Below are 27,638 nucleotides of genomic sequence, written 5' to 3' on the forward strand. Positions count from 1 at the left end.
AAATCTGCAGATGCTGGAAATCTGAGCAACACACACAAAATGCTGGAGGAACTCAGCAGGCCAGACAGCATCTATGGAAAGAAGTACAGTCCATGCTTCAGGCCGAAATGTATCTGACACTACCACGCTGGAAAAAAGACTGGCTTATCTGTGCCTCTTATGATTTTATGTAGTTCTATCAGGTTACCCCTCAGGCTCCAACACTCAAAAAACATAATTAGTATAACCTGTCCTTGCAGCTAATACGTTTTATTCCAGGAAGCAACTTGGTGAATCTCTTCTGCACCAAATGTCTGCCCGTAACTTAGTGATGAGAAAACAATGACACCATAAGACATAGGAGCAGAATTCGGTCATTCGGCCCATCAAATATCCACCAGTCAATCATAGATGACTTATTTTCCATCTCAACACACCCATTCTATCTTCTCCCAGTAACCTTAGATATCTTTACTAATCAAGAACCTATCAACCTCTGCTTTAAATGTACCCAATGACTTTGCCTCTACAGATGTGTGTGGCAATGAATTCCACAAATTAACCACCAGCTAAAGAAATTACTCCTTATTTCTGTTCTAAAGGGATGTCCTTCTATTCTGAGGCTGTGCCCTTTGGTCCTAGACTCTCCCACTATTGGAAACATCCTATCTATGCCCTCTCTACTAGGCCTTTCGGTATTCAGTAGGTTCTTCATTCTTCTATGCTCCAGAGAGTAGAGGCCCAGAATCATCAAGTACTCCTTATACATTAATCTTTTCATTCCTAGGAGAATTCTCATAAATCTCCTCCGTACCGTCTCTAATGTCAGCACATCCTTTCATAGATATGGCGGCCAAAACTGCTCACAGTACTCTAAACAGGGTCTGAACAATGTCCTATGAAGCCTTAGTTTTACATTCTTGCTTTTATATCCTAGTCCTCTCAAAATGAATGTCAACATTTAATTTGCCTTCCCTACGACTGACTCAAACTGTAAGTTAACCTTTATAGAATCAAAGACATCCAAGTCACCTTGCACCTCCAATTTATGAGCTTTCTCCCATTTTAGGAAATAGTTTATGCCATTATTCCTTCTAACTAGGTGAGTGACCATACACTTCCCCACACTGTATTCCATCCACTGCATTTCTTTGCCCATCTAAGTCCTTCTCCAGACGTCCTGCTTCCTCATCACTACCTGCCCTCCAACTATCTCTATTTCATCCACAAACTTGGCCAGAAAGCCATCACTTTGTTCATCTAGATAATTAACATATAAATGAGTAATAGTGGACATAACACTGACCTTCACAGAACACCACTAGTCACTAGCAGTCTTTATTCTCACTCTCTGCTTCCTGCCAGTCAACCAATCTTCTATCCATGAGAGCAGCTCTCCTGTAATACCATGGACTCTTACCTTGTTAAGCAGCCTCATGTGCAGCACCTTGTCAAAGGCCTTCTGAAAATCCAAATGAACAAGATCCATTGATTCTCCTTTGTCTATCCTGCTCATTATTTCCTCAAAGAATCCCAACAGATTTGTCAGGCAAGATTTCCCTTAATGGAAACCTTGTTGACTTTGGCCTATTTTATCATGTGCCTCCTACCTAATTCTTAATAACGGACTATGATATCTTCCCAACCATTGAGGTCAGGCTGGCTGACCTATAATTACTAAGCACCTTCTCCTTAGTAATAGTGACTATACTCACTTCTGTCCCCTGACATCTTCAAATTTCTGGCATGCTGCTGGTGTCTTCCACAGTGAAGACTGACACAAAATACTAATCACAATACTCCAAATGTGACTTCTATCAAGTTTTAAGTTGTTGCAATGTGGCTTCTCAACTTTTATACTGAAAGATCCAACCAATAAAGGCAAGTATGCTGTATGCCTTCTTTGTCAAACAGTCCACTTGTGTTCCAACTTCCCATTATATTCCAACATGTCTGTCCTTGGCCTCCTCTACTGCCATTATAAGGTCACTCTCTTGTTGGAAGAGTGATACCTCATATTTTGTCTGGTTAGCCTCCAACCTGATGACACGAACATCAATTTCTCTAACTTCTAGTAATTGCTCCCCTTCTGCCCCCCCCCTTACTTTTTCTATGTCCTATTCTGGCTTCTCGCTCACCACTTCTCTTATCTCCTTAATTGCCCATAAAGTCCTTCTAGTACCACTCCTCTTTCCCCTTCTTCCGCAGTCCACTATCCTCTCCTATTACTTCTTCTTCAGTCGCTTAACTCTTCTACCTAACTCCTTCCAGAATCTTACTTCAAGCCCCCTTCCCCACCCACCAACCTTCTTCCTCACTTGGTCTCACCCATTATTTGTCAGATTGTACTCTTCCCCTTCCATCAACTTCTTTTTCTGCCTTCTGACTTCTTCCTTTCCCATCCTGATGAAGGGTCTTGGCCCAAAATGTCAACTGTTCATCCCCATCCACTGATGCTGCCTGACTTTCAGAGTTCATCAAGCATTTTGTGCATGCTGTTCAAGATTTCCAGCATCTGTCGTATTTACGATCCACTTGTGTTGTTACTTTCAGAGGGCTGTGGACTTGCACCTCAATATCCTTTTGTATATCAAAGGAACAGAATCTAAACAACTCTGCATATATCTGAGGATTAGTAGAAAATCTGTGGCCTAAACAACAAATGGGAACTGGAAGTTCCGAAAATGGATCAGTAACCTGCTGTTGCTATGACAGAAGTGAATTGTTTAGTATCAACATTTCAAATCACCAAGATCTCACCTTGCTATGAGCCAAAAATGTGGTGAACCTAGGGATTCAGAGAGGCAAGCAACACCCACTAGAATGAACAGTTTTAAGATTTCATTCAGGAGGGCCTTGACATCTATAACCTCTGCTTTAAAATACAGTCAATGACTTGGCCTCCACAGCTGTCTCTGGCAATGAATTCCATCCATTCATTACTCTCTGGCTAATGAAAATCCTCCTCATCTCTTTTCTAAATGGACATTCCTCTATTCCCTAACCCAGTATAGGAAACATTCTCAGCATATGCCCTCTATCTAGGCTTTTCAATATTTGATGGGTTTCAATAAGATTCCTCCTTATTCTTCTAAGCTCCAGCGAGTACAGAGCCATCAAATGTGCCTCATGGGTTAACCCTTTCTTTCGCAGAATCATTCTTGTGAACCTCCTCTGGACCCTGTCCAATGCCAGCACATCTTCCTTAGATAAGGAGCCCAAAACTGCTCACAATGCTCCAGTATGGTCTTAGGCCTTATAAAGCCTCAGCATGACATCCTTGCACTTGTATTCTAGTTCTCTTAAATGAATGCTCAAATAACATTGATCCTTAACAATGACTCAACATGCAAGTTAACCTTTAGGCAATCATATACGAGGACTCCCAAGTCACTTTACACCCCTGATTCTTGAAGTTTTGACCCATTTAGAAAACAGTCTATGCCTTTAATCTTTCTAACAAATTGCATAACCATTCACATCCATACACTATATTCCATCTGCCTCTTCTTTTCCCATTCTCCCTTCTTTTCCCATTTTAAGTCCTTCTGCAGACTCCCTGCTTCCTCAATGTTACCTGACCCTCCACCTATCTTCATATCATCTGCAAACATGGCCACAGAGCCATGAGTTCTGTCATCCAAATCATTAACATATAACATGAAAAGAGGCAGTCCCTACACCGAATGGTGTGGAACACCACTGGTCACTGGCAGCCAACCGGAAAAAGGACAGAAGTCCCTTTATTCCCAGTCTTTGCATCCTGCCAGTTCGCCAATCTTCTATTCATGCTAGTATCTTTCCTGTAGTACCATGGACTTACCTTGTTAAGCAGCCTCATGTACGGTACCTTGTCAAGCAGCCTCATATGCGATACCTTGTCAAAGGCCTTCTGAAAATCCAAGCAAACAACCTCCACTGACTTTCCTTCATCTATCCTGTTTGTTATTTCCTCAAAAATTCCAACAGATTTGTCAGGCAAAATTTCCCCTTCAGGAAACCATGCTGACATTTGTCTATTTTATCATGTACCTCTAAGTACTCCAAAATCTCATCCTTAATAATGGACTCCAACAACTTCTCAACCACTGAAGTCAGGCTAACGGGCCTATAATTTCCTGTCTTCTGCCTCCTTCACTTCTTAAAGAGAGGAGAGATATTTGCAATTTCCCATTCCTCCGGAACTATTCCGGAGTCTAGTGATTCATGAAGAATCATTACTAATGCCTCCAGAGTCTCCTCAGTTATCTCTTTCAGAACCATAGGGTGTAGTCCATCTGGTTGAGGTGACTTATCTACATTCAGACCTTTCAGCTTCCCAAGTACCTTCTCCTTAGTAATAGCAAATGCACTCACTTCTGCCCCTGGACACTCTTGACTTTTTGGTATAAACTAGTGTCTTCAACAGTGAAGACTGACTCAAAGTGCTTATTAAGTTCATCCACCTTTTCTTTGTCCCCCATTACTACCCCTCTAACATCATTTTCTAGCAGTCTGATATCTACTCTTGCCTCTCTTTGACTATTTATATATCTGAAAAAAAACTTTTGGCATCTTTTTTAATATTATTGGTTAGTTTGCCTTCATGTTTCATCTATTTGCTCCTTATGGATTTTTAGCAGTCTTCTGTTGGTTTTTGAAAGCCCAATGTTCTTAGTTCCCACTACTTTTGCTATATTATTTACATTCTCTTTTGTTTTTTTATGCTGACTGACTTCCTTTGTCAGTCATGGATGCCTCATCCTCCCTTTAGAATACTTCATTGTTAGGATCTATCTATCTTGTCATCTTCTGAACTGTCCCCAAAAATGCCACTATTGCTGTTCTGCTAGTATCCCCTCCAATCAACTTTAGCCAGCTCCTCTTTCATGGCTCTGTAATTCCCTTTAATCCACAGTTATACATCTGATTTTATTTTCTCCCTTTCAAACTTAAGGGTGAATTCTATCTGTGTTGTGTCCACTGTCTTCCAAGGGTCCCTTTACCTTAAGCTCCCTAATCAGTTTGGTTCATTACACAACACCAAATCCCTTTTTGCCCTTCCCCTAGTGGGCTCAAGCACAAGCTTCTCTAAAAAAGCCATCTCATCGCTTTCTCCAAATTCTCCCCCTTGTGGTCCTGCACCAACCTGATTTTCCAAATCCTCCTGCATGTTGAAATCCTCCATGAGCATTGTAACATTGCCCTTTTTACATGCCATTTCTATCTCCTATTGTAATTTGTTTCCCACATCTAGGCTACTGTTTGTAGGCCTGTAGGCCCTCCCATCAGAGTCATTTTACGCTTGTAGCTTCTTAACTCTACCCAACTAAAAATCAAGGCTTCGGAAGCAAGAGGTACTCCAAGAGGACAGCATGGCCTGGATAATAGGGTTTGTTAATGATGGATACTGTTTTCTTGTGGGAGTGCTTCTTGTAAACGTGCTCAATGACAAGGAGTGTTTTGCCTTTGATGGACTGGACTGTATCCATCACCTTTTATAGGCATTTCCATTTCTGAGCATTGGTGTTTCTATATCGGCCACGATGCAACCAGTCAGGATACTCTCCGCTGTGAATCTATAGAAGTTTGTCAAAGTTTTAGAGGACATACCAAATCTACGCATACTTCTAAGAAAATAAAAGTGCTGTTTTGCCTTCTTTATGATGGCACTTATGTACTGATTCCTTAAAATAATCTCTGGTACGATAAAGCCGAGGGATTTAAAGTCACCGTCCCTCTCTGCCTCCAATTGCCTAATGAGGACTGTCTCATAAGCATCCAGCTCCTTTGTCTTTTGGTTTTGCTTACGTTGAATGAGATGTTGTTATGGCAGCATTCAATCAGATTTTCAATCTCTGTCGTATATGCAATATCCAGTGTCCAGAAAGCAAATATCTTCCACCAAACTGCTCCCATTATAGAACACACAACCTCTGACAATAATGCTCTATATTGAAATTATGGAAAATATTAACTACATCCCATGTTACAAGGCCAACGTCTCAGAAAGGCAGGCACTGATGTTGAAATTAACTTTTACTCTTGAAGCAACACCACAACCTTCAGCCATAAGAAGAAAAATATGTTGCAAGATCATAGCCTTAATGTTGCTGCAGTGCATGTAATCTACTGGGCAGCACTCCTGAAGTTTCATCTGTATACAGTTTGCATATCAAATCTGGAGAAATGCCAGCAACACTGTACAAATTGCTCAAAACCACTGAACGGTTAAAGGAACCAATGCCAGTCTCCTCTCCCAGGCTAACACATCTAGCACTGAAGCTCCAACTACATTCAGTCAGTTTTCCATTCTGAGTCCTGTCTATGGGAAGACGTCACTAGGCAGTCATTGGAAAATATTTACAGATATGTTCAATGCTTCCTTGTAAAAGGTGCATACTTGCACTGTCTCCTGCGTATCTCTGGCTCATAATGATGATGAAGGCACATTCAAGATGGCACTGAAATCCTGAAAAATATGCACTAGGAGCACACAGTAGCCCATGTAAATGATGAAAGGAGTGCACCACCTCAAAAATTACCCACCTATCTATTCCATCAGGAGTTTCCTGTCTCGCCATTGGTAGTCTATAGATCCTACCTTACATAAAGCAATCATCTGGAATGAAGCCAAGTCATTCGTGATTTTGAGGGTCTCTCTATGAAGATGAAAAACTCAAACACAGATAACAAAGTCAGCATATACCCAATCAATTAAATGCTTTAATTCACCCATTATTTACTGGGTTTATAGGTGAATGCAATATTATCTGTCAAAAGATTTTTAATAAAAAATAAAACTTGAACTTTCCTGTTTGTTGCAGCCCATTCAGAATGAATAATGGCAGTGGCTGAAGCATATTATTGGACTATCCAAAAAAAAAACAGAATGCCTGAAGTCTGAAACCAAGTCCCTAATAAGGTATGAAAAAGACTGGTGTAATTTTTTGGGAAAAGGAATGTTTTCATTGAAATGTGCATTAATGCTTCTGGCATCTCTCCCTTCCCTAGTCATGGAGGAAATTTCCCTTCCTTACCATCTGCAGCACACACAACATCCAAGAAAATGTTCAGATTATTCCTTTCTGTAGGTCTGCTATCTTCTGCTAAAGTATTTTCTCAGCCATGAGGTGCAGCCTGGACTGGATCTGATTATCAATGACTAGGTGCAGAACAACTTCGGGTTCCAGCTGCTGCCATCTGGGAAACGGTACCGCAGCATAAAAGCCAGGACCAACAGGCTCTGGGACAGCTTCTTCCACCAGGCCATCAGACTGCTTAATTCATGCTGACGCTACTGTATTTCTATATTATATTGACTATTATAAATTACTATAATTGCACATTGCATATTTGAACGGAGACGTAACATAAAGATTTTTACTCCTCATGTATATGAAGGATGTAAGTAATAAAGTCAATTCAATTCAATTCAGTTCAAGCTTAGGAATAAGGTTGTTTTACAGATTTCCCGAGCAATCATTTGGGTTGATTGTGCTTTGTGAGCTTTGTTTTTCATTTCTATCAGCATCCAGTTTCTTTCTTGATGCTGACACTCACAAAATGCTGGAGGAACTCAGCAGGTCAGGCAGCGTCTATGGCAAAGAATAAAGAATCGGCGTTTTGGGCCAAGACCCTTCATCGGGATTGGAAAGGAAGCCAGAATAAGAAGGTGGGGGGGGGGGAAGGAGTACAGACTAGAAGGTGATAGGTGAAGCCAGGTGAGGGGGATGAAGTGGGAAGCTGGGAGACGATAGGGGAGAAAGATAAAGTGCTGAAGGAGAAGGAACCTGATAGGAGAGACGAGTGACGATGGGAGAGGAAAGAGGAGGAGCACCTGGGGAGGTATTAGACAGGGCAGAAGAGGGAAGAGGGAAGCCAGCATGAGGAATGGAAGAATAGGGAAGGGGGAGGGGGAAAAGTTCTTGATAGTGTTGTGTTATCACCAGGTGCTCTTTCTGAGTAAACAAAATATTTATGTTTATGTGTGAACTGCTCTGTGCAAGTAAATAGACTATGACTGTGGTTAAAGTTAGTTCCTCATTGCCAGTGTCATGAATTACTCACATGCTACCTTCATTTTATTGTGCAAAACTAATAAAAATGATGGCATTCGCTGTGCAATATATCTGTTGCCATACCAATATTACCAGTATAATAGATTTGTCACATACTTTTCATTATCTCCTCATTAGACATCATAGGACAAATGCATACCCATGTTGTTGTTAGCTATTCCATGATGAGAAAACTCTACTATAAATTTTCATGGCCACCTTTACCATGAACAGTGCTTCTGCAAATCTCTCAGCCCAATCAAAATTGAAAGATCAAATTACATTTATTATTGAAGTATGTATACCATGTACAACCTTGAGGCAGCCACAAAACAAAGAAACCCAATAGAACCCATTGGATGAAAGACCCTCAAACACCCAATGTGCAGGAGAGAAGAAACAAATCGTGCAAGCAATAAAAATAATCAAATAGCATTCAGAATTGAAGTTCGTGAAAGTGAGTCCTCAGCCACTACAGTTGGTTCAGGAGCCCATTAGTGGCAGGCCACAACCTCAGTTCAGCGCAGCTTTGACAAAACCTCATGGAGCAGCGAGCTGAAATATCCCGTAACTCGCCTCTGGTCTCCACACCCTGAACTTTCCAATCTCGCCCAGCATTAAATTACCCAAACCTCAGGACGTTCCTCGCTCTTGGACCTGGCTCTGCCACTTTGATACGCTCTCGGGCCCAGTCTTTACTGCTTAAATCGAGCAAATGTCGAGCCTTTCCCCACTCTTGGGCCTGGGCCCCACTGCCTCTGCTCACCTCGCCTTGGTTCCGCTGCATCAAATCGTCTCCAAGTCCACTCCAAATGACCCAGAATTGGCTCGTTCCCCGCTCTCATGCCTGGGCCCAGTCGCGTCAATTTGGCCCACACACACCATGCTTCAACTGTCCTGCACCTTCGAGACTTCAGTTCACGCTGCACAAATGCCAGGTTGTGCAGGTGGTTCAAAAGCTCATCCCCAAAAGGGAAGTTCAGGCTGTTGATTGCAGTGATCATTTATCAGAGAAAGTATGATTAATAAACTAGTAAGTAGTTTTGTTTTCTGCCGGCAAGTAGTCGCTGAGCTTCACCTGCGGTATCTTAAAATGAAAGAACCATTCTATTGTTCTCCCAGTGACATTGTTATCACCCTAATATTTCATTTCCCACTTCTCCCTGAGAAATCCTTATGTTCTTAGAAAGAAAATCTCAAAATGTCATAAACCTATTATTTAGCTAGATTATCTGAGTTTTAATTTAAATATAGAAAATGCAACTAAAATTCTATATTTTTTCTCTAGAAAGAAGGGATAGCAAACATAGAGAAAATTGGCCCAGATACTTCCCAGTACAGTGTTAAGAAATTGGTAACAAAACAGATTATAATGTGACTAGGCAGAGTCAATGTAGCAGAAAATGACAAATCTCAGCTTTAGAGGATATAATTAAAAGGCCAGAGGGCAAAACCAGCAAATATAACATCCTCGCGTACTTCATCAATGTGTTTCCTGTAACAAATAGGTAAAAATATCTGAATTGGATAGGTGTCATAGAATTGATGGTTGCACAATATGATTTTGTTGGGATTACATATTAGATAGTAGGACATATTTCGAAGGACCTGTCCTGGGCCTGGTGTCTAAGTGCAATTACAATGAAAGCACATCAGCTCCTCTACTTCGTTAGGAGTTTGCAAAGATTCAGTATGACATCTACAACTTTGACAAACTTCTACAGACGTATAGAAGAGTATAGAGAGTATATTGAATGCCTTATAGCCTGGCATGGAAATGCCAGTGCCCTTGAATGGATAATTCTATAAAATGTAGTGAATAAGGCCCAGTCTATCACGGGTAAAGCCCTTCCAACAATTGACCACATCTACATGGAACACTGACGCAAGAAAGCAGCGTCAATCAGCGGGGCACTCACCACCCAAGACATGCTCTCTTCTCACTGCTGCTATCAGGAAGAAGGTAAAGGAGCCTCAGGACTCACACCACCAGGTTCAGGAACAGTTATTACTCTTCATCCATCAGGCTTTTGAACCAAAGGGGATAACTTCACTCAACTTCAATTGCTCCATCATTGAACTGTTCCCACAACCAATGGATTCACTTTCAAAGTCTCTTCATCTCATGTTCTCAATATATATTGCTTATTTAGTTATTATTATTTCTTCTTTTCGTATTTGCAGAGTTTGTCATCTTCCGCGCTCTGGCTGAATGCCCTAGTTGGGCAGCCTTTCATTCATTCTGTTATGGTTATTATTCTATGTATTTGTTGAATATGCCCACAAGAAAAAGAATCTCAGGGTTGTATATGGTGCCATATGTGTAGCTTGATAATAAATTTGCTTTGAACTTTGATAAAGAGGAAGTATAAATCGGTCTTTTGAGTTGATAGAATGTTGCTAGTAGTTGCAACACAAAACAATGCTTTGTTCTCTGCTTTTTATACTTTGGAAGAATGTCTTGAATATACAGATGGACCTAAACATATCCATGTTTGCTGATGACGTTGGGAAGATGAAATAATATGGTAACCAAGATGATAGACAAGTTACTTGAGTAATCAAGAAGGTGCTGAATAGAAAATACTGTGAGAAATTGATTCCTCCTGGACCTAATAAAGTGGCCACTGAGTGTATGTTCATTGTCTCCTGCTGCTGTAGCCCATCCACTTCAAGATTCCACATGTTGTGTATTCAGAGATGTTCTTCTGCACACTCTGTTGTAACCCATGTTTATTTGAGTCACTGTCACCTTCCTGTCAGCTTGAACCTGTCTGGCCATTTTCTACTGATGTTTCTCATTGACGAGGCATTTTCACTCACAGACGGCCACTCATTGGATGTATTTTTTTGTTTTTCACATCATTCTCTGTACGCTCTAGAGACCGTTGTGCATGTGAATCCCAGGAGATTTGTTTTTCTGAGGTACTCAAATTACCCTGTCTGGCACCAGCAATCATTCCAAAGTCACTTAATTCAAATTACTTCCCAATTCTGATGTTGCATCTGAACAACAAAACAACTGTACCACTTGATTATGTCTTCATGTTTTTATGCATTGAGTTGCTACCAAGTTGGCTGCTTAGACATTTGCATTAATGATGGAGTACAGCTGTAACTAATAAAGTGGCCGCTGACTTCAAGTACTTTGATACAATGTACTGTATTTCTATGCACAAGAGTGGCACACTCATCATTATGATGAAAAATAGCTTCATAAACTGAAGACTCTTACCCCCAAAATGGCATTGAGGTGAAAAGTCATAAAGACAACATTTGTAAATCAACTATTTTCTTGTGTATCAGGTTGTATTGTTTGTGTTTGAATTGGTTAATTGCAACATACCTTAAAATTGTCTTTCTTTACATTACTCATGTTGAGCATGTGTTCACCAGACTTTATTGTGACGATAATTCAGAAAGATTTACCAGGGAAATAAAATGGACTTGGAATTGTAAGAGGTTTTGGAACTAACAATGGATTTTCAGTCTTCAAGGTTGAGTTCAAGGCCACAGTCACATTTAGTAAATCTGTTAACAATATTGTTATCGTTAAATTTATTCCAGTATGAAGGTACAGAATAATAAGTAGTCAGCAGAGGGCATTGCTTGTCAGGCTTGCTGTGATTATTAAATTATTTTATGACCTCAGCTTCATCACTGGGCATGGAATCTATCGCCATTGCTGCAGTTCAGAGCAACACTCTACCATTACATCTACTCGACTAACTCCCCAACCTACCCAAACCCATCACAGTTTGGTGCTGCCATTGTTTATCAGCACCATTTCCTTCAGCAGGAGAGAGGAATGTAATATTGCATGCAGTTGAGTGACCACTTAAACTGTATGTGCAAATGTGGAATGTAGAAGTCATGGTAACTGCGAGGACATAGCTGGATATTTTCTTGGGTGTGTTGATAGAATGTGGTGCATTGCACAATGTGCAAGAGGCTAGTGGTTCATTTTGTGGGACATAGCTTTTGAAAATGTATCTAATGACCTTGTAGTTAGGACAGGGCATTGCACTTTTTGCAATGCTACATCCTCCTCCTTAGAGCTACGTACATTCAGTTCCACGGTTATCTTTCCATTGCCAATTCAAACCACGTTCTTAGGCCTTCTAGACCACTACATGCAGAGAGCATTTATCACCCCTTTCACCATGTCCACCAAAATTTCAAGTATTGCATAGGAAAGTTAGAGAACCTGCCTCTCATGTCCTCTCATCTCTTTTTGTGCACTGTTGTGAATACTGTAATGATGTTTGTCATCTGGTAGAGTTTATGAGGTGAATACCATCAATAAATAGTACAATCTTTCAGCGTTGACAGTCAAGGCAATTACAGAGTATTTTTCCCAGTAGAAATTCTGGACTAATCAATAAGCTTCAAGATCTTTGCCCCAATACATCCTTACGCATTTGGATACTTGATTTCCTCACTTGCAGACCCCAGTCAGTTCATATTGGCAACTAAATCTCCTCCGCAGTCTCCATCAGCACAGATGCACCCCAATGCTGTATTTTTAACCCACTGTTTTACTCATATTACACATATGACTGCATGGCTAGGCACAGTTCCAATGCCATCCTCAAGTTTGCTGATAACACCACTGTCATAGGCTGAATCAAAGGTGGTTACAAGAGATTGAAAATCTGGCTGAGTGGTGCCACAACAACAACTTATTACTCAATGTTAGCAAGACCAACAAGCTGATTATTGACTTCAGGAGGAGGTAAGCAAAGATCCATCAGCCAGTCCTCATCGGAGGATCTGAAGTGAAGAGGATCAGCAACTTTAAGTTCTTTGGTGTTATCATTTTGGAGGATGAGCCCTGGGCCCAGCTCTTAAGTGAAATTATAAAGAAATCACAGCAGCACCTCTAATTCCTTTGGAGTTTGTGAAGATTCAGCATGATATCTAAAACTTTGACAAACTTCTATAGTTGTGTGGTGGAAAGAATATTGACTGGCTGGTATGGAAACACCAATGCCCTTGAACAGAAAATCCTACAAAAAGTAGTGGATAGAGCCCAGTCCATCACAGGAAAAGCTCTCCTTACCTTTCAGTACATCTACACAGGTTACTGTTGCTGGAAAGCAGATCCATCATCAGGGACCTTCACCATCTAGATCATGCTCCCTTCTCACTGTTGCCATCAGGAAGAAGCTAGAGCCTCAGGACACCACCACGTTCAGCCATCAGGCTCTTGAACCAAAGGGGATAACTACACTCAACTTCACTTGTCCCATCACTGAAATACTCCCACAACCTATGGACTCTCTTTCAAGGACTCTTCATCTCATGTTCTCGATATTTATTGCTTACTTATTTATTTATTAGTAGTATTTCTTTAGTTTTGTATTTGCACAGTTTGTTGTCATTTGCATACTGGTTGAATGCCTAAGATGGTGCAGTCTTTCCTTCATTTTATTATGGTTATCATCCTGTTATGGATTTTTTTTTTGAGTATCCCCACAAGAAGGGTTGTATATGGTGACATTCTTCAAGAAGACCACAACTTTGTCATAGAGTTTGGAGGCCTGCGTGCCTCAATGCCCCAGAGAATTATGTTGAATGGATTCAGGGTCACCCATGCCAGGTCAAAGGGTTGAGGCAAGACTAGGAGTGCTCCACTGGTCCTGCAGGTTCGGGGGTGGGGGGGCGCGCGGTTCAGCTCAGGACTAACAAACCTGACTGGTCAAAAAAAGATAGGAATGGAAACAGCAATGAAGAATCCTTCTATATATGTTTGCCACTGAGGGCCCTGAACCACACCTGGGGCACCATAGAGAAGATTCCCAAGGACAGATGGAGATAGAGGACCTTCATTGCTGCCATAATCACCAGTGGCATAATGGGGAATAAGTAAGTAGGGTGATATATATGTACTTAATAAATAAATATTTTAATACTTAATAAATTAGGTATTTTTGTCTTTACAAACAGAGACAATCGCATGCAAATATTGGAGAACCACAGTTGAACTACAAATAAGAGAAATAATAAAACATTAGTATTGGAGAAATTACTTGCACTGTAAAAACACTCAGTTTCTATGACCTGATGAGCTGAATCCTAGGATTCTGCAGGAGGTGGCCATGGAGATGGGAATGCACTGGTTGCATATCTTCAAACAGTGCATATATTTTCTTGTGGGAGCACTTCATATAACTGTGCTCAATGGTAAGAAAGGCTTCACCTCTGATGGACTGGGCTGTATCCACCACTTTCAGGCTATGATGCAACCAGTTTGGATACACTCCACTGTGCATCTATACAAACAGTACAAAACTGACAAGGATTAAAGACAACTTTCTGCATTAATTTAGGGCATTGCTTCATATTGACTATTATGTACAGATCTTGTTTCCCTATCAAGGGAAAGTTATACTTCTAGTGGAGAGAAAGCAGTGAAGTTTCATGCCATTGATTCCCATTTAGCAGGCTTTCAGTATGAAGTGAGGTTGGACAGTCTGGGCCTAAACTCTTATGCTTGATATATAATTAACATGCATGATTTCATGGGCTTGACAGAGTTGACGTTTCCTTTGACTGAGGTGCTCAGAACCAAGGGTCACAATTTCAGAATTTTCAGAGGAGAATTGTTTTTTCAGCCAGTATTAGTGAATCTCTGAAACTCTCTATCCAAGAGGGCTGGGAAAGATTAGTGCCTGAGTATATCTAAGTAAGAAACTGATAGATATTCAGATGCTAAGGGAATCAAGTAAAATGATGTTCATGCAAGGAAATAACTCTGGGGTGAATTTGCAACCAAGGTCTTATTGAATCAGAGGGTACAAGGGTCCACAACATTTCTTCTTGTTTGTGTTTCTTCTGTGGAGAGCAGGTTATAATCATAATCTCATACACTAGCTGGTATTTCTTTTTGTTGAAGCCGATAGAGCAACATTGCTCAAAGGGTGTGAAGTAATATCAGTATTCCATTCAGTCCTGTTGGTTTCCTGTAAACTGCGTTATGTTGATATGGCCCCTGATCCGTTCAATAATACCATTTCCTGTTTTTTTTGTTCCTTTTTGATAGGGGAGAACGTAACCACAAACCATACTTCTGTCATTAGATCAAAACATGCATTAACCAAATTAAATAAAATAAATTTTATTTACAGAACATTAATGGGAAATTTGTCACGAAATGATAATCCAATTCAATGCTAGACGAGAACCTGAAAAATTTAGTCTCGCTAAAATTTAAGAGAATCCTGTGATAACCAAAAAATAATATTTGATAGTGTCTTTGCTTATCATATGCAAATACTTGTATAGTAAACATCATTGTTCTGTGTAAAAAGCTGTGGATGTGCCCTTTGCTCTAATCGACGTCACTTTGACACACCTGTTTCATCCGACAGTGAATATTTCACTTGGAGATACCACTACAATCTCAATTCTCATGGCAAAACTAATAGGGAGGATCCTGGGAACTATAGACCAGTGAGTCTTACATCGGTGGTCTGCAAACTATTGGAAAGGATTCTTAAGAATAGGGTCTATGAGCACTTGGAGAAGTACAGTCTACTCAAGGATAGTCAGCATGGCTTTATGAAGGGAAGGTCGTGCCTCACGAGCCTAACTGAGTTTTTTGAAGAGGTAACAATAGAAATTGATGAGGATAGGGTGGTAGATATGGTCTACATGGATTTTAGCAAGGCATTTGACAAGGTTCCCCATGAGAGACTCATCCAGAAAGTCATGAGGCATGAGATCAGTGGAACCTTGGCTGTTTGCGTAAAAAATTGGCTTAAAGGAAGAAAGCAGAGTGTTGTAGTGGAAGGAAAGTATTCTGCCTGGAGCACTAGTGGAGTGCTGCAAGGATCTGTCCAGGGACCCCTGCTTTTTGTGATTTTTATAAATGACCTGGACAAAGATGCAGAAGGATGGGTGAGTAAGTTTGTGGATGACACGAAGATTGGAGGAGTTGTGGATGGAACTGTAGGTTGTCGAAGGTTCCAAGAGGATATAGACAGAATGCAGAGTTGGGCAGAAAAGTGGCAGATGGAGTTCAATCTGGATAAGTGTGAGGTGATGCATTTTGGAAGGACAAACCAGAAGGCTGAGTACAGGGTTAATGGTCAGCTACTTAAGAGTGTGGATGAACAGAGGGACCTTGGGGTTCAAATTCATACATACCTCAAGGTCGCTGCACAGGTTGATAGGATAGTTAAGAAGGCCTATGGGATGCCAGGCTTCATTAAGAGTGGGACTGAGTTCAAGAGTAGAGAGGTCATGTTGCAACTCTACAAATCTCTGGTAAGACCACACTTAGAGTATTGTGTTCATTTCTGGTCACCTCATTATAGGAAGGATGTGGAAGCTATGAAGAGGGTGCAGAGGAGACTTACAGGGACATTGCCTGGATTGGAAAACAAGTCTTATGAGGCAGGGTTAGCAGAGCTGGGACTTTTCTCTTTGGAGTGTAGAAGGATGACAGGGGACTTGATAGAGGTCTACAAGATTATGAGAGGCATAGATAGGGTGGATAGCCAGTACCTGTTTCCCAGGGCACGAATAGTAAACACCAGAGGGCATATGTACAAGGAAAGTTTAGGGGAGACATCAGGGGTAAGTTTTTTTACACAGAGGGTTATGGGTGCCTGGAATGACTTGCCAGGGATGGTGGTGGAGGCTAAAACATTAGGGGTATTTAAGAGCCTTTTGGACAGGCACATGGATGAAAGAAAAATAGAGGGTTACGGGGTAGTGTGGGTTTAGTACGTTTTTTTAAAGGAATATATGGGTCGGCACAAAATTGAGGGCCAAAGGGCCTGTACTGTGCTGTAGTATTCTAGTGTCTAGTGTCTAGTGACAGAATATTCTACCCGCATTAAAAGATGATGTGGTTTATAAATGCATCCTGAATTGTTGTAGGTAATGTTTATGAAAATAGATCATTAAAAAATGTGAACGAAACGCGCAAAAGCTGCGGAGGATAACAGAAGTTCGCGCACCTGAGAGAACGCGCTTATCTCTACATTGGTGCAACTATTGAACGATTTGGTTCGAGCAGTTAACTTATAACACGACATTTTTCCAAGTTTGTATATTACTACGTCTGCAAGACTGAGCAGGCTTAGAAGCGAGAGTTTTTCCGCCCCCCCCCCCCCAAATGTGCTCAGCCTGTTCCAACCACAGTTATGACGGCGCCTTAGGTAATAAAACAGAAAATAAATATCCATAATTATTATTTTATGCGTAGTATTTGATTTCAATATTAGAGTGTGCCCTTGTCGCGCAACTTTACAGGTCAATGACGAATATTTTTAATAATCTGTGGGTCTGGTAAAGTCATGCAAATGACGGGTGGCAAGAAGGCACCGTTAGTACATTGTGCTCACTGTAGATTTGCTGCAATTATTGTGGAACTTTTATTGGAATATGAAAGTAAGAGTTAAAGAAGAAATATTTAAGATTAGAAGCGTCTTTGCGGGTTTTTCTTAATATCCACTGTGTTTCTATAAGAGACTCGATTCATTAGTCCAGTACTTCAAAATCAGTATATTGAATGCCCACAGTGCTTTAATGTGTAAGGACGAGGACGCTAGCACGAAATTAAACGTTTTGTATTATGCATAAATTACAGCGGTATTTACAAAAGCATTTCACAACTTTTTTTGGAGTACGTACATCCTTGAGTCAGTTACGTAACCGCCTTCATACTTGAAATATATTTCCTCTTTGAATATTCCAGTTGAAAAACAAGCTTTATAGTGCATACGCCCAGGATTTGTTGCATAAAGGTATAACTAACAAGGAATATTACCAATTTAAATACTAATAATTTTCACATGATAACGAATGTCAGAATGATCGATTTCACTGGAACCGAATAATCCGTCAGAAAGTAGCGTCTTAATATCTATACTCACTAGTTTACTAACGAGTGTCTAGCGTTTTGCCCAAAGAAACACACGGTTGTACTGGCAGTACAACCCATCATTTTGGTGTATTTTAGTAAGGGTTACATTACTAAACCCAGCACTAGATCCAGCCTTAATGAAGTCGGAGAACAATCTCTTTAGACGACTAACTATCCCTTCATTAGACAAGAATATCATGTTAATCTTCTGATCTTCAGTTCTTCTACCTGAATAATTAACTCTTTCTCCCCCATAGATGGTGCCTGACCTGCTCAATGTTTCCAGGATTGATTTTCCATTAAACATTTGTTATGGTGCTGGTTTAATTTGTAACCTCACCAACTCTTCTGTAATTTGGATAAATGCACCTGTTCTAGGTTAGACCTTAAGTAAAAGAAACTCAAACTCTCTTCCAATAAATTCCACTGACAGCGGTAATGGTTTAAAAGATAAGTGACAATCCTAAATCAACACCGTTTTCTTTTGGTAGTTTCTCGTCAGGTACATGAAGTCCTGCGCGCCCCCCCCCCCCCACCCCGACATAGAAATGAATGAAAATGAAGATCTTAAAAAGCAATTCAGGAAAACGCAAACCATGGAATGGAAGTATATATGGCGTCTGGTAAAGAGGATCAGAAATCTATTGGATTTGTATCAGATCTAATGACGATTGAAAATCGCACATTGCTGCATAACACAATGGCTGGATTGATCCTTGTCTCAAGCGATCGATCCAGGGTAGGATGGAGAAGGCGAGGAACACAAATGCTGGGTCCGTAACTCCTGTTGTTTTGAAGTGTTACATTTCTTCTACGTGGTTTGCACTGGCAAATACTTTGTTTTACTTATATATTATGCTGAAACGTCTAAATTTTTAAAAATATCAAATAATATTAATGAAAATATCTGTGCAATATAAGTTAACTCGAGTTCATTCGCCTAGTTTGAAGGATAATTGGAAAGAATTGAAAACATTAAAACTTTAAAATCTAGAAATTAGTTTGCAAACTGTTTTTACTTCTAAGCCACACACCGTGCTCGATGAAGAGTACCATAAGATGCTCATATGACTTGATGCATTTATTTTGCACCAACACTACGATCAAACTTCCGCTTTTTCCATACTCATTTTTTAGATTTCCGATTCGCTAAATCACGGAGCCTAAATACTGTGTTTGGACCTGATAAGAACTCCATTGCCTAAGGCGTCCTTAATCAGGTTTGGTTGTGCAAAAGCAATAAAAGTTAACTTGTTTACTGTTTGCTCTTGTGAGACATTGTAAATACAAGCAGTCACGAGTGTATACTAAACTGTTTTATGTTTAATCCCTTGCAGGCGTTAAAATATTAATGTGACTTAATATTCTGCTTTGTATTTCGGAAAGCTTAAACCACCAATCTGCGAACCAATGAAAAACCATCACGGTAATTTCCTACCTTGGTAACTCTTATCAGCATATACAGTACAACACAGACGTACTACAAATCAAATAGAAAATCATATGTGACTTCTGTTTTAAGATAATTCTTCGAAGAATGAAATAATTAAATAATCCACAAGAAGATTAAAATCCTTACCACTGCAAACAGATATTACATTTCTAGATCGGTTGGTTTCAACTTCTGCGGCTGACATTCGAAACTTTCGGCGTGAAATTTGAACCCGCACTCGTAGACCGCTTCTACAGTATATATACACGTTTCTTTCCTGAAAATCTAATGCACATACGGCATTATTCATGCAAGGGGATGCTTGGAGCACGCAATTAATCTGCATTGATTTGGAACTAATTCTCGTGATTCACTTTAAGAAAATACTTGTAGAAAGCTATTGAAAACACCCGCAGCTATCGCACGTACCATTTATTCTTCTGACCATGTAATATGTATTGTCATTTTGACATGCCTACCGTTTCATTTCTGATAGCACCTTCACATCACTTCATTACCCTCATTTTTACCCCGCGGCAATTGGAGAGACTAGAGGTTTGCCGTAAAATCGGCGTCTGCCTCTACTGTGAAGATAGTGAAGGTTGTAATTGTAAAGATGTAGCCTTTGATTAGGAAACCCCACTGGTTTGCTGTCTCCCCTAAATTTAGCTCTGTCTAAACCTTGCTCTTTGAAATTGTTAAATGTTTTTCTTTCACCAGTCAATGAAACAATTCTTATTCAGTTTAGTTCTTCCCGTGTTCATGTGTTACACAGCTACCTTCCTGGCAATGATTATCCTGGTTAATTGAGATGGTCTACACATAAGACCATAAAAACATAAGATATAAGAGCAGAATTAGGCCATTTGGCCCATCAAGTCTGCTCTGCCATTTCATCATGGCTGATCCATTTTCTGTCTCAGCCCGTCTCCTGCCTTCTCCTTATCTCCTTCATGCCTTGACTAATCAAGAATCTATCAACCTCTGCCCTAAATGTACCCAGTGACTTGGCTCTACAGCCACCTGTGGCAACAAATTCCACAGATTGGCCACTCTCTGGCTAAAGAAGTTCCTCCTCATCTCCGTTCTAAAAAGACATCCCTCTATTCTGAGGCTGTGTCCTCTGGTCTTAAGATTCCTCCACCATAGTATATATCCTCTCCACATCCATTCTGTCATGGCCTTTCAACATCTGATAGTTTTCAATGAGGACACCTCTCATTCTTCCGAATTCCAGTGACTACAGGCATGGAGCCATCAAATGCTAAATGCTGGTGAACGCAGCAGGCCAGGCAGCATCCATAGGAAGAAGCACAGTCGATGTTTCGGGCCGAAACCCTTCATCAAGACTAACTGAAAGAAGAGATAGTAAGAGATTTGGGAGGGGGAGGGGTAGCGGGAGATATGATAGGAGAGGACGGGGGGGATAGAGCTAAAAGCGGGTAAGTTGATAGGCAAAAGGGATTTGAGGGTGGAGAAGGGAGAGGATCATGGGATGGGAGGCCTAGGGAGAAAGAAAGTGGGAGGGGAGCGCCAGAGGAAGATGGAGAGCAGGCAAGGAGTAACTGTGAGAGGGACAGAGAGAGAAAGAGAGAGAGAGAGAGAGAGAGAAAGAAAGAGAAAATAAATAAATAAATAAATAAATAAATAAGGGATGGGGTAAGAACGGGAGGAGGGGCATTAACGGAAGTTTGAGAAGTCAATGTTCATGCCATCAGGTTGGAGGCTACCCAGACGGAATATAAGGTGTTGTTCCTCCAACCTGAGCGGGGCCCTGAATGGTAGTGAGGGAGGAAGTGTAAGGGCATGTGTAGCACTTGTTCTGCTTACAAGGATAAATGCCGGGAGGGAGATTGGTGAGAAGGGATGGGGGGACGAATGGACAAGGGACTCCTGGAGGGAGCGATCCCTGCGGAAAGCAAAAAGAAGGGGGGAGGGAAAGATGTGCTCACTGGTGGGATCCCTTTGGTGGAAGTTACGGAGAATTATATGTTGGACCCAGAGGCTGGTGGGGTGGTAGGTGAGGACAAGGGGAACCCTATTCCTAGTGGGGTGGCGGGGGGATGGGGTGAGAGCAGATGTGCGTGAAATGGGAGAGATGCATTTGAGAGCAGAGTTGATGCTGGAGGAAGGGAAGCCCGTTTCTTTAAAAATGGACAAGTGCTACACATGCCCTTATACTTCCTCCCTCACTACCATTCAGGGTCCCAGACAGTTCTCCAGGTGAGGTGACACTTCACCTGTGAGTCGGCTGGTGTGATATACTGCGTCCGGTGCTCCTGGTGCGGCCTTCTATATATTGGCGAGACCCGACACAGGCTGGGGACCATTTCGCTGAACATCTACCCTCTGTCTGCCAGAGAAAACAGGATCTCCCAGTGGCCACACATTTTAATTCCACATCCCATTCCCATTCTGATATGTCTATCCATGGCCTTCTCTACCGTCAAGATGAAGCCACACTCAGGTTGGAGGAACAACACCTTATATTCCGTCTGGGTAGCCTCCAACCTGATGGCATGAACATTGATTTCTCTAACTTCTGTTAATGCCCTTCCTCCCATTCTTACCCCATCCCTTATTCATTCATTCATTTGTTTGTTTGTTTGTTTATTTAGTTATTATCTTTTATCTTTTTCCTTTTTCTCTCTTTTTTCTCTCTCTGTCCCTCTTACAATAACTCCTTGCCTGCTCTCCATCTTCCTCTGGGCTCCCCTCTCCTTTTCTTTCCCTCTAGGCCTCCCGTCCCATGATCCTCTCCCTTCTCCAGCCTTGTATCCCTTTTGCCAATCAACATTCCAGCTTTTAGCTCTATCCCTCCCCCTCCTGTCTTCTCCTATCATTTCGTATCTCCCCCTACCCCTCCCACTTTCAAATCTCTTACTATCTCTTCTTTCAGTTAGTCCTGACGAAGGGTCTTGGCCTGAAACGTTGACTGTGCTTCTTCCTATGGATGCTGTCTGGCCTGCTGCGTTCCACCAGCATTTTGTGTGTGTTGCTTGAATTTCCAGCATCTGCAGATTTCCTCGTGTTTGCGCCATCAAATGCTCTTCATATAATAGTTTTTTTCAATCTTGGAATAATTTCCATAAACCTCCTTCGAACTCTCTCAATGTCAGCACATCCCTTCTTCGAAAACTGGTCCAAAACTGTTCACAATACTCCAAGTGAGGCCTCACCGGTGCTTTATAAACCCTCAATTGTTGTAAACACATATATATTAATCCTTTATATAATGTGTGAAAAATGTTTGAAGCAAGATCCTGCTAAAGACATAGTTGAAGGGTTCTAATTAAATAGAAAATTAAACAAAATGTCGAATGAACAATGAATAGAAATAGAACAAATACAAGCAGTAGAAAGCAGACTCTTATGATCAACCCAAATCATTTTGAGAATGTCTTGGAAATTTTAGGATTCTGGAACAGATGTTGAAAGTTAGAAGCTCAGAAGAAGACAATCATCTATTTGAACAGTATGGGAGAACCTGTTCAGATACGTTTTGGAAGAGCATCTATTTTACCAAAAAGCTGAAACTCAAAGTCGAGTTTGTTGTCATATGTGTGCACAGGTGCAATGATAAGTTTACCTGCAGTGACACCATAGGCACATAGCATCACTTAAGCCCAAAAAAACTTGAAACAAACACAAGTTAAACACTATTTTGACAAGACAGAACATAATTAAAACAAAGAAAAACTTGAAGCCCATTTTAGTGCAAAATGATCAAAGCCTTCATTGTGCTGCTAAACTCCAGTGATTAGGGTTATGCTGGTTGATTCAAGAACTGAATGGTTGAAGGGAAGTAGCTGTTCTTGAAGCTGACGGTGTGGGACTTAAGGCTTCTGTACCTCCTGCCCAGTGGTAGCTACAAGAAGATGGTGTAGGCCAGATGGTGGGGATTTTTGATCTTGAACATTACCTCTTTGAGGCAGTTCCTCCTCTAGATAATGCTGATGCTGGAGAGATATGAACTTGTGGTGAGCTGGGCAACTTCTCGTGTTCCAGGGAATTTTGATTTGCTTTAACAGACCACTATGCAACCAGCAGATCTGTTCACACGTAATCCACAAACAAGATGGGAGATCTTCAACATGTGGATGTGCAGCGGTGATATTAAAGATCACTTCCTTTGAAAAAAATAAAGTGAGTCAAGGAAAGAGGGAGACGATCAGCTGAAATTAAAATGCCCAAACTGACTTATCATTTTAAAATGACCCTGGCATGTGTCAGGGACTTAAAGACAGGTATTTCTTGACAAAGAGGAGAATGCTTTGTACCAGGATGGCATGGTAGTGTAGTGTTTTGCACAACTGCTTTACAGCACCAGTGATCGTCGATTGGGGTTTGTTCCTGCCGCTATCTGTAAGGGCTTTGTACATTCTCCCTGTTTAGCATAGGTTTTCTTTGGGTGCTCCAGTTCCCTCCATATTCCAAAGATGTATGGTTAGGGTTAGTAAGTTATGGCATGCTATGCTGGAGTTGGATACTGCAGGCTTCCCCAGCACAATCCTCTGATTTGATTTAACACAAATAATGCATTCACTGTATATTTCAATGTTTCAATGTACATGTGACAAATAAAGCTAATCTTTAAATCTTAATCATATCCACTTCACATGGACGTTATGTGCCCTGACCATTGCACCCTGGACAGGTTCCTTGTTTGGAAATTAAAGCAGCAGTCTAAATGAAGTGAAACTCATCCTTGGAATTTAACTCAATATCAAAATAAGGCTTCTGCTTCTCCATTCACAGGGGACTTAGCTTAGAGTTCAAATTTCAAAGTAAATTTATTTCAAAGTACATATATGTCACCATATACTACCCTGAGATTCATTTTCTTGCAGGCATTCACATTAGAACAAAGAAATGCAATAGAATCAATGAAAAACTACACAAAGATAAAGTCTGGCAAACAGCCAATGTGCAAATGAAGACAAACTGTGTAAATAAGAAAACAAACAAACAAATAAATGATGAATGAATAATTATTTAATTGATTGATTGAATGATTTAAACAGAGAATATGAGTTGTAAAGTCCTCGAAAGCTAGTACATAGGTTGTGGAATCAGTTCAGTGTTGAGGTGAGTGAACTTTTCCTCACTGGTCAGGAGCCTGATGGTTGAAGGCTAATAACCGCTCCTGAATTTGGTGGTGTGGGATCGAAGAATCCTGTACCTCCTTCCTGATGGCAGCAGCGAGAAGAAAGCATGAACCTTTCTATTGCTGTATTGCTAAGTGTGACATTCTAATTTCTGCTCCTTTGACCTGGCTGATATTTTTAGATGTTACTCCCCAATTCAATTTCAAATTTTAGATGCATTGAATGACCATATACAACAGTTTCCTAGTTTACAACTGGACTAGATGCTTTCTTGGTTTTATGGAGGGACAGTTAGAATCAGAAATCATGATGCAGTTCTGATCAGATCTAAATGATTGGAAGTTACTTGTCATAAGTAATTAATTTCGGTAAATGTATGAACCTGACATCAGTGGCACTTGTTTCCCATCAGCACCTCCCCATCGCTGGATTATTCAACTTGCCTCTTAAATTTGGGGCATCTCTGAACATACGCCAGTGCAGTAGAGCACCATGTTTTAAAATACCCTATTTTTCTATAGCAATATCACTTAGCTTTCTGCCACTGAGCCAATTTCTAATTTAAGTTGCCACTTTTCCTTGGAATTCCATGGGCTCTTAACATTCTTGAACCTTCCAAGTGAGACTGTATCAGAATCCTTTAAAAATTCTATTAACTACATGAAATGCTTTACCCAGATAATTACTTTTTGATATCTTTTCAAATTAAAGTCAATGAAGTTAATCAGATATGACCTTTCTTTATCTACATTGACTTTCCTTGATTAACGGTACTACTCCACATTCAGATTTACATCATCCTTTAGAATTTTGTTCCTAGTAATGAACCGACCTATAGTTATGGGGTATAGTAGCATAGTAGCTAAGTTACTGCCAATGTTCTTGGCCAGAATTCCAGAGACATGATTTCAGATCGCACCATGGTAGCTAGAAAATTCAAATAAAGTTAATTAATAAATGTGGAGGGTTGATGTTTTAAAAAAGCAAGTAAAGGTAACCATAAAACAGTTATATATTGTAAAAGCCATTTAGCTCACTGATCTGAAGGAAATTTTTTGTCCGTATTCAGCCTGACTTACAAGTAGCTCCAAACTCACCAATTCTTTTGACACACAACTTGAGAGCCAACATGTTACAAGAGAGGGTTGTAATTGCATTGGGGAAAATGCAGAGGAGATTTGAGGATGTTGTTAGGGAAATACAATTATATCAATAAGATAAATATCAACAAGACAGGGCTGTTTTGTGTGAAACAGAGGAGGTGGAGGGAGACGAACTGTATCGATTTATAGGGACTTTCGGAGAGTAAGTAGAAACCTGTATAACTTAGCAGAGAATCAAAAAATTTAAGTAGCTGATAGAAGGATTAAATGGTGGGTTCTGCAACCTACTACCTGAAAGGAGGGGAGAGGCAGGATTCCTTATCCTATTTAGGCTGTGTTTGGGTGCACACTTGAAGACTGGAAGGTAATATCAGCTGGAGAATACATTCTCAACTGTCATAGACATAATGGGTTGAAAAGTTCAAAATTTGAAGTCAATGTATTGTTGAAGTATGTATATGTCATCATACTACCGTGACATTCATTTTCTTTTGGGCATTGTGAGTAGAACAAAGAAATACAACAGAACCAATGAAAAACTACACACAAAGACTGACAATCATTGTGCAAAAGAAAACAAATTGTGCAAATACAAAAAATGACAAATAAAAATAATAAATAAACAAGTACATAAATAATACAGAGAACATGAGTTATAGAGTCCTTGAACGTGAGTTTGTAGGTTGTAGGATCAGTTCGGTGTTAAGCTGAGTGAAGATTTGTGGATTGAACTGTAGTTCAAACTAATTGTAGTTTATATTTGGCCTTTATCAGTTCTATGTTTTTTTCTGTGTTTTTGCCCATTCTTTCTTGTTGCCGTCGAATCTCAGTGTGGCATTCTGCGTACTTAGTAATAAAATGAACTCTCAAACCTTTGAACCTTTGAACCATGCTGTTCCAGGAGCCAGGTAGCTGAAGGGTGATAACTGTTCCCGAACCCAGTGGTGTGGGACCTAAAGCTCCTGTACCTCCTTCCCAATGGCAGCAGTGAGAAAAGAACATGGCCTGAATGGCAGGGGTCCTTGATGATGGTGTTGTTTTCCTGAGGCAGTGCACCATGTAGATGTGCTCAATAGTGGGAGGGATTTGCCTGTGATGAACTGGGCTGTATCCATCATCTTTTTGTAGGTTTTTCCGTTCTCGGGCATTGGTGTTTCCATACCAGTCCGTGAAGCTGTTAGGTTAAGCCATGAAGTTTGTCGGAGTTTTAGATGACATGGTGAATCTGTGCAAACTTCTAAGAAAGCAGAGGTTTTACCATGTAACAGAGACAAAATGCTGGAGGAACTCAGCAGGCCAGGCAGCATCCTAGAAGAAAGTACAGCTGACATTTCAGGCTGAAATCCTTCCGCAGGACTCTTTCAGCCAGAAATGTCGACGGTACCTTTTTCTATTGATGCTTTTGGCCTACTCAGTTCCTCCAGCATTTTGTATCTGTTGCTTGGATTTCCAGCATCGGCAGATTTTCTCTTGTTTGTGAGAGGCATTACCATGCCTTCTTTGTAATGCTGGTCCCAGGACAGGTCCTCTGAGATGATGACGCCAAGGAATTTAAAGTTACTGACCCTCTCCACCTCTGATCCCTAATGAGGGCTGGCTCTTGGAGCCCCAGTTTCTTTCTCCTGTAGTCAATAATCAGCTCTTTGGTTTTGCTGATTTTGAGTGAGAGATAGGAACTTAACATCCCTGAGCACTGAGATGATTATTAATTAAATTGTGCTAATGAACTGGGTTCTTCTCTAAAGTGTCCAACAAAAAAAGACTTTCACTTTGAATAAGAAATGTGTGCATACCGTGGCTACAGTGGACCAATAGTTGCAGATGCTTTCATCAGCAGACTATGCTGAAGTGATAACATCTGACATTAGATATAACCTGATTAATGAATATATTAAAACAGCCATTACTGAAGTCAAAGTGAAAAAGACCAGTCCTAATTTGCCTTAAAAACTTCAATGTATTAAGTAATAAACTTAACTCTCCTCACTCCCAGTCAGAATCTATATTTGGATGGAAGTAAAATTCCAAGAATGTAGTACCATTTCACTGGTCCTTCTGCTGCTCAAAGCACAACTATTAATGAAGTGCTGGAATGGTGAA

General features: G+C 40.6%; 1 long non-coding RNA gene across 3 annotated transcripts in view; it reads left to right on the forward strand.

Annotated features, from left to right (window-relative positions):
* The window catches only part of LOC134357331 (uncharacterized), a 105,407-nt gene that overhangs the window by 3,237 nt on the left and 74,532 nt on the right, over positions 1-27,638 (forward strand). For 2 of the 3 annotated variants that reach the window (XR_010020594.1, XR_010020596.1), the window contains exons 2-3: positions 6,786-6,883; positions 6,973-7,614. This is a non-coding gene — a long non-coding RNA (uncharacterized LOC134357331). Of the gene's footprint in view, positions 1-6,785; positions 6,884-6,972; positions 7,615-27,638 lie in introns of those variants that run through there. The other variant, XR_010020595.1, reaches the window with a different exon arrangement.

This window comes from Mobula hypostoma, chromosome 16 (genome assembly GCF_963921235.1).
Source record: "Mobula hypostoma chromosome 16, sMobHyp1.1, whole genome shotgun sequence".
Lineage (NCBI taxonomy): Eukaryota > Metazoa > Chordata > Chondrichthyes > Myliobatiformes > Myliobatidae > Mobula > Mobula hypostoma.